Source organism: Pelecanus crispus, chromosome 9 (genome assembly GCF_030463565.1).
Source record: "Pelecanus crispus isolate bPelCri1 chromosome 9, bPelCri1.pri, whole genome shotgun sequence".
Lineage (NCBI taxonomy): Eukaryota > Metazoa > Chordata > Aves > Pelecaniformes > Pelecanidae > Pelecanus > Pelecanus crispus.
In genome coordinates, this window is record NC_134651.1 from 40,927,783 (window position 1) to 40,936,241 (window position 8,459).

Genomic DNA, 8,459 nt, shown 5'->3' on the forward strand with positions numbered 1-8,459 from the left:
GAAAGCAGTCAATGCTGATCTCCCTGGGAATCTTTCCCTCACTGCCTTGATTAAGCCGCTTCGGTTTCTCCCAAGTCACTCGGCCCACGAAAGCCCCTGCTAATCTCCGCTAAACCCGCAGCGTGCGGCGCGCTCGCCTCCGATGGCTTCGCAGCCGCGCAGCGGCTCGGCCGGCACGTCCCCAGGAGCACCGCGCCCTCGGGACACAGGAGCTCTCAGGGCACCCACAGCCCTGTAACCCTCATTTGCTAGCCGATAATATTTACCCGATTACACGATAGTGTTATTCAATACTGAATAAGTTATCTCGCCAGCTAGCGCTAAGCGCAAAGCGCAGAGCAGCCCTGCCTCGCGAGCAAGGACCTGCCACCCACCCGTCCCTTCGTTCCCTTCCGGAGCACCCCCTGCGCCCACCTCCCGCTGGGTGGGACGGCAGCGGTGGGTGACAGCTGGGGACAGCGCGGCCCGATGCCATCGCTCGCGGTGCCCGGAGCCGCTGCTCGGCGGGGGGTGCAGGACCCAGAACCGAAAGAGGGGCACACGCTCACCCCCTGCCCACGCTCTCCCCTCTCCAAGCAGTGCCGTCAGGATCCGCCCCACAGCCACGAACCAGAGGGATTTCTGAGATGGGCGCCTGGCATTCCCAGGCGCTGCCGGCAGCTCAGGAGAGGATGGATCCAGGCTCTAAGGCTCTTTTCTGTGCATCCTTTAAGGATTTGAGGCTGATCGCCTGCGCTTCCTGCATGGCATCCACAGCTGGCTCCGCACAACACCGTCAGCTGCCTCTGCCTGCCTGCCGGGCCCTGATGGGGCTGAGCGCAGCAGTTATAATTAGAAATGCTAATCAGCTCTTGTGTTTCTGGCTTGACAGCCCTGCCACCCCCAGCACAATCTTCCCTCCAATCTGTCCTGTGCTCGCCCCCTCTGCTTCCTCTCCAAATCCCTGCTACTTGTAATTAAGCACTACAGAATTTTGGGGGGGGGGCTGAAAGCTGGGGCTGCTGGGGCTCCTTGCGTGCTTTGGGCCAGGCGTGCAGCCCCCACAGAGCTCCTGGCTTGCTGGGGACGGTTTGGGGGTCTCAACCCCATTCACCACCAGCGCCCTGGGCTGGGGACAACCCGGGGACACCCCGGGGACACCCCTGCCCCTCACCAAGAGCCCTGGGATGGAAGAGGGGCAGCCCAGGGGCTCAGCTGCAGGCAGCGCCGGGGTTAAAGGCAAAGGGTGGTGGCTGTGGCCGGAGCTGTGGGGCTCTGCCAGCGCAGCGGCTCTGGAAAGGGAGCTGCTCTCATTAGGATTTCTGTCATGTGCCAACTGCGGGCTCTTCCCAGCCGAGGAGGAAAAGGAGCTTGCAAAGGAGCACGGACAAGGAGGCTGAGCAAGCAGATCCCTGCACAGGCTTAGCTGGTTACGGAGTTGTTCATCCTCAGGGCTTGCGCTAGGAGACACAACCCAGGGAATTCCTCCCTCGCCGGTGCCCACAGACAGCCCCTGCCAGCCCCTCCACACGGCTTTCCACCCCGAGCCAGAGCACTCCTGTCGCTGCGAGGGCCAGGACACAGCTTTCTCCCTGGGCATTTGGCTCCCAAAGTCAGGCTTGGCCGGGGGGCTGCTCCTTGGAAGCAGGCGTGGGGCTCAGCTGGCCAGGGAGGAGACAGAGGTGCGTGGGACGAGCACCCTGGCTGCAGTGTGCGGACACCGACAGAGCCCACCGTGCTCAGAGAGGGACGGCATCTAAATGCACGCCGGCACCTCTCCCCGGCAAACAAGAGCCCGCACGGCGCAGGCCAGGCGAAGGCTGGCAGTCCCTCACCCCGCAAGTGCCGTTCAGGTGCTCGCAGACGCCCCTGCAGCCTCCTGGGATCATGCCCAGTGTGCTGGTGTGTTAGCAAGGGGTCGGGATCTCCCAGCCGATGTCAGAACCGCATCGAGTAACCCACGGCATTGGTAACAACACAGCTGCACTAACACGGAGCAGGAAACAAATTTTACCTGGAGCAGCAGCCTGGACTCGCCCGCCTGAGCCGTGAGCTATCACAGCGTCTCGAACTGGTGCTGTGCCAGGAGAAAACACACACAGCTCTTGGGTTTTTAAGTCAGCCTTCACCTTCCCGGTGCTCCCTGTTTATTAACCTCAGGAGAGAGTCGCCAGTCTGGAGGCTCGATATGCAGAAGGGCAAGGGTTTTTGAGAAGGCAGCGGCTGCCTGAGCAAAGGAAACCCCCCCCAGCTCCTCTGCCCAGGACCCCCACACATGGCCACGCTTCACCTGGGACACACGCCTGCTCGCCGCGGCATCTTACGGCACGGGCACCGCAATTTCTGGAGGAAAGGAAAGAGGAGAAACAAGGAGGTGTCGCAAAAAAAGTGCCAGGAGGGACAGGGCATGATGGCTCCAATGGTGATGGACTCATGAAAAGACCCCGGCAGCACAGGCAGCTGTCTGGGAAACCTCCGGGGACAAGTCAGATTGGATTTGTCATGACTAATTGACTCCCTCCAGTGCTGCGGTACAGGTTTCACGCGTCGTGCGAGCGGGGTCCTGAGCATCCAGGAATTAATGAGGGTCTGACCTTGTCTGCGCAGCCACTTGAGTTTTTCCAATGCAGACAGCTGGCTTAAGAGGCCCCTTTATTCTTTACATATCAGATCAATCGGGATAGTTATAATCTAGTCCTTGTGAAAGCCTGGAGCAGCCTTTGCTGCCCAGCTAGCTCAAGGGGAAAAAAAGCAAGCAAGAGGGAGAGGTCATGATGAACTATTGATTGAGCAGGCGGCGGTGCTGCTCCCAGAGATGGCTTTTGCAGAGAACTCGCCCGGGACAGTTTGCCTCTATATCTCTCGCTAATGCTGCTCCATTGATCTTCTGTGACAGGCGGCAACTACAAGATTTTTTTAGCTGGAGTCATTAAGAGGCATTAATCAATAACAGGGGAAACAGAGAGAGAGAGAAACTGTTTGTTTCATGGAGACATATTCCCCATGTGGATTTTAGCCCGCTGAGGTGCGCGTGTTTTATTTCCAGCAGCCAGGGAGGCCTGCCAGAAAAAGAATTCACCTTGTCCTGGACTCTGGCACTTGGAGGAGTTCCTGAGCTGGTTGCAACACGCTGGCAGCAATGGCCAGGCTGTGCAATGAGAGGGGTCCAGCTGGGGAGTTCGTGGCATCTGATTCCAGGTACCCCAGCATCCTACCCGGCACGCCAAATCACCCCAACCCTCTGTTCCCGCACAAATACCCCAGGAAGAGCTGAGCATTAATTTCATGTGCCCAAAGTGCTGGGCACTGGTTTCACATCGCGCTTCTGCTGAATCCAGTCGCCGCCCGACAGCGGCGTAAATGGGTCGCGGCGTTTGAGCCCAGCCCCTGCCCGGTAGCTCAGCCCAAGGTGCTGCTGCTGCTGTAGGCAAGACCGGAGTTCATTCCTGTGGCAAGACTGGAGTTGTTTGCAAGAGAAACGATCTTTGTGCTGAAGGCACCCCAGGCTGCACCGCTCCCTCCCGCCCTGCCCCAGCGCTGTCAGTACATTTCCATTGCTCTGTGGCAGCAACACCCATTTTTCTTCTCCAAGAAGTTCCCGTGCTCAGCCCCAGCAAGCGTCGGTGCAGGTGCTGGAGCCCATTTTCCCTTGGAGAGTAGGAGAAGGGAGCTGGAGATGTGCTCAGGAGCAGGAAGATGGGATCACTTTCAAAGGTGACCGCAAAGAGAGGCGGTGGTACCGGCCGCCCTGCTGTGAGCAAGCAGCAGCACCTGGGGCAAGCTTGGGCTGTGGAGGTGCCGCGGGCTCCTGCGTGGGCTGAGCTCAGCTTGGGGAATGGCCTGTAATGCAGAAGCTGAGCTGATATTGAATTGCACTTGCGGACTTAGCCCGAAAGGCCTTTCGTGGCACCGCGCTGGCAGGTCTGGCAGCCTGGGAACGCCTTGCTCGGGGCGCTGCTCGCTGCCTGCGCACCGGAGGGAGCACAGGGAGAGAGCACAGCTCCTGCTAACAGGGCCTGCACCGAGCAGGTACCAAGTGATGCTTCAGAGTAAGGGAAATGCCCTTTTGGAGGCGAGGATGATGATGCCAGTGGAGATCAGCATCCCTTTCCTCTCTGGGGCACGTCTCACCTCGACTCCCAAAGCCCCAGCCTCCCACTGCTCCAGCTCTCACAGGCCACTACGCAGTGGTAATTACTGCAGCTCTCTGGGGAAATGGGATCTTCATCTTTGCTGTAATTACAACTACACATCCACAGCAAAGCGATCAAAGGGAGCAGGAGAGGAGGGGGTGAGGAGATTGCAGTCTCAGAAACAGGTTGCTCCGGCAGTGCACACAGCAGGCACGCTCAGGCACACGCTGGCCGTAAGCACCGGACAGAGTCACAGCCCTGAAAAAACACGCGCACAGAGCTCAGCACCATCACTTGAATCTAGCCCGGAGAGGACAAGTTACCCTGCTGCCAGCTGGTGGCTCCCTGAGATAAGAGTCTGTGCAGTGGGGGATCAGCAACCCCCTCCTCAGTCCCAGGTGCCCATCAGGAGAAGCACTTGACCAGCCCTGTTCGGTCCATCAGTCTCCAGGTCAAGCACCCAGCCCCTTCCACCAGCACAAAATCCATTAGAAACAATTTGATTTCCTTTATTTACACATGACATTTGGGAAAAAGCCTAATCCTATTGCAACTGCGGGGGGGGAAGTAATTCCAGTTTTACAGCCTTGGGCCTGGAGGAGCTCGAGGCTGCAGCCAGGCGAGATGCTGTTTCCAAGGCTGTGCCCTGTGCTTGCTGCACTCTCATTTTACTCAGAGCCTCGCCTGTGGCGGATGGGTCAATGTCTTGCAGAGCCCATCAGATGCAGGGGGATTTCCAGCCTGGGTGTACAAATGCAAATGCAACAGTAAGATCTTGCAGCCTCACATTTTTGCTGTCTCCTGTTTCCAGCACAGTCTGCCAGGAGAAAAAAAAAACAACCCCAAAACAGTGTTGGGAGGCATGGTGGGGTGTAAGCCCTAGCAGTAACCCTTGGCTGATGGTGCATTGACTCTGCAAACACCCATCTCCAGACTCACTGACAGCCAGAGGAGCCGTGCCCCGGCACTCGATGGAGCTGCTTGTGTGGCGTTCCTCGTGCAGATAAGCACAGTGCCAAATCAGCCTTGTATCTTACGTGGATTCAAATCACTGGTTGACTTTTTCAAGGCAGAGGTAAAACAAGCTCAGAGAAAGCAGATCTTTAAAAAGCACAGCTGAGAAAAGGCTTTAGGTGTGTGAGGAGCGGCAGGGCTGAGCGTCCCAAGGCACCTGCAGAGCACCGGGGTGTTTCCTGAGGGGCTGGCAGGGGCTGCGTGGGGCCCGAAACCTGCAAAGTGCCTGGGTCCCTGAGGAATGGGACCATAAAACTGCAGCTGGCTGGAGCAAACATCTGAGCAGAGAACGCACTTACTCTCTCAGTAGTTATTTGTAGGTGAGTGAAGGTTACTGGAAGGGAGGCTCTGATTAGCTAATATACTTTTTGCAGTATGTTTTTCTCTTAAATTGCGTGTTTCCAGAGTCAAACTCCCTCAGGCTCTTTCTCTTTCCAGTGCCCAGTGGAAGCTGTGCGTGCAGAACCCCAGCACCGGGGCAGTTTATCAATCTCATGCTTCTGGGTTTTGTGCAGCCCCGTTGCTACGTAGTCCTGCGGGCAGCTGCAGCGCTCACATTCAAACCACGCTGAGTCAACAGCCCAGTTCCTCCCCGAGTGTTTACTCTGTTGTCACAAGAGCACTGACGTGTTATTGCTTACAAGCACAGCAACTAGAGGCGGTGTGACCACCGGGCAGCAGGAGCCGACGCAGCAGCTGGGCGTCAGTCCGAAGCTCTGCCCGTGCAAGCGCGGGCTCGGCCACGGGCTTCCATGCCACCCATGCGAGGAGCGGCAGGAGGGCTTCCCCTCCCACGCACTGGTGCCCTTTTAGGCTGAAACAAGTGAGCTGGAAACGGGATTCCCCCACATCCTTTGCACAAACCGCTCTTGGCGGCCATCCTTGCCTTGCCGAGCGGCCTGCAGCGGGCCCTGCTGTGCACAGCAGTAGGTACAGGACAGCCCAGGCCAGACTTCTTCACTGTTTTTGCCAGGGCAACTCTTTCAGGAGAAGGTTTCAGCGATGCCATCCTGCTGGTGTCAGCCTTTAGGGCAGCCTTGTTACTGATGGATGCAACGATGCTCCAGGTTACCAGCCTGTACCTCCGCCTACGTGGGAGCAAGCTGTAGCAGCGTAACTACATCTGTACGGCGGTGCTGGGCTGGTTTATGCGCCCTGAGCTGCGCGGAGGTGAGACTCAGTGACACCAGGCTCCGAGACATCTCACGAAGCCAGCTGCTAGTTGAGAGGGGTAAAGAGGGAAGAGGATGGATCAGCGGATGGATGGATGGATGGATGGACGGACGGACGGACTGACAGAGGTCTGGAAGAAGCTAGATCAGATGATGGATCACCTTGCCGTCCCCAAGTCCCTGACAATCGAGGCTGCTTTGCACCACCCAGCAGCAGGGGTTTGCTGTCTAGGAGCTTGAGCGACCCGGGGCTTCGTGCTGCCTGTGCTATCAGCCCTTCACAGGAGGGCTCACGAGCCACGCACATGCGTGCCTTGACATGGCCAAGAATAAAGCTGGGCTGGTCGTTTCCTCCTCCCCCTGCGTTTAATGTCACCAAACCCAGCTGCTGCTTTCAACACATGTCCCTTGGCAGGAAGCGAAAAGAAGCAGGCCACTGGGTAAAGCTGCCAAAAATGCTGCGGGAAGTCAAGGGCAGACACGCGGTGAGGCAGCGGGGAGCAAGACGCCACTCTGCAGCCAGACCCAGCCCTCCTGCGGCACAGCCTGCACCTCCCGGGGGGTCCTCGCCGAGCACCCACCTGGCCTCGAGCCTCCTGCTGCTCGACAGCCGGCTCAGCCCAGCACGGCGATGCCAGGCGATGGACACGTCTGTCCTTCCCTCCCACCCTGCTGAGTGCTTGCCCTCTCTTCCCTTCTCCGCTCATCCTCCCCACATCTGCAGGAGACCTTCGCCCTGGCTCCATTTCTTTTCCAGTCAGAAGCAAGTCATGGAAAGTGAGGTCATGCGTTGTTTCCAAGGGAAGCAATAATTAAGACAAATAAAAGATGACAAACACAGCCAGGTTATTTTAAAACATCAGAAAACTAAGGCCAAGGGTAACGCCTTCGGCTTTACAGCTTTTCACGGACCCAGCCACAGAAATCCCACCATCAGCGGCGCTGCGTGGACCCTTCTGCTCACCATCCTTTGCCGTTAGCACTCTTTTACCTTTTCAAGGCAGTTTTTCAAGGCAGCTTTCCAAGGTCTCTGCTGAGGGTGCTGGAAGGCACGGGGTGCCACACGTACCCTCAACAGGCAGCACCCGCCTCGGAGAATTTAGTGCCTGCTCGGTACTGGCTGGGTGCTTGTTGCTGCCAGTGTTTCCAGACCCCGCTCAGCTAGACTACCTGCAGGGCACATTTGCAACATGCCTAAATAATTCAGTCAGGAGTTTAAATATGCAAAACACGCAGCACAGTCTAGTAAGCTGGGTTTTTTTAAAAGAATTTGGAACTGCTTCGTTCTGGCTGCTGAAGCTTGGGAGGGCAGGGAGGGGGTTGCCTTTGGCTCTGCCCAAAAACGGCCGCGTTTCAGGGGTGGCGATGCGATCCCTGTTGCGTTACGCAGTGCGCTGAAGCTCACGGGCCCTCTTCCATCAGGCAGTTTGTTATGAAAATGTTAATGCGCAGGCTGTCGTCATCTGGCAGCGTAACCGCTTGCCTTGTGAAATAACTCAGCGTGACAGCTCTGCTTGCTAGCAGGCAGGCCCACGTCTGGCTTCTAATCTGGCATCAGAAATCACTCCCCTTCCTTGAGCTACAGACTAATATGAAACGTTTCATTTGCATTACTCCAGATAATCTGCTGGAGAGCGTGGGGAGAAGGGAATTACAGCCGAGCTCCTTTAGGAGCCCGCACATGAAGCAAAGGCGCAACGGCCATTCCCACCATGCCGTATCTGCTAACGCCGTTTGCCATCGGCGCCGCGGCCGCGCTGGAATTCACATTTCAGTTTCCTAACGTCAGCCGGCATTTGCGAGTTGAGCGGATCGGCTCGCGCGATGCCCCAGTGACAGATCACCGGTGACTTTCTTCCCCTGTCAACAAAAGTGAAAGTCACGAGGATAAATGCAGAATTGCTCCGGGCGGGCGTACGTTCAGCTGAAAAGGTCTCGGTGACTTCCCAGGCATATGCTGGCTGGCGCGGCGCTGGAGCAAGGCTCTCTGAACAGCCTGAGCGACGCAGGCTGGAGGGATTAATCTAATGCTGCGTCGAGATGCTAATACAATAAGGGTTCTTTGTGGCATTAGCAGGAATCATGAGACCAGCTCTGAGATGTCATTGCCTGGCAGCTGTAGGGAGTGCCGGCCTTGAGCTCTCCAGCAGAGAGAAGGAGC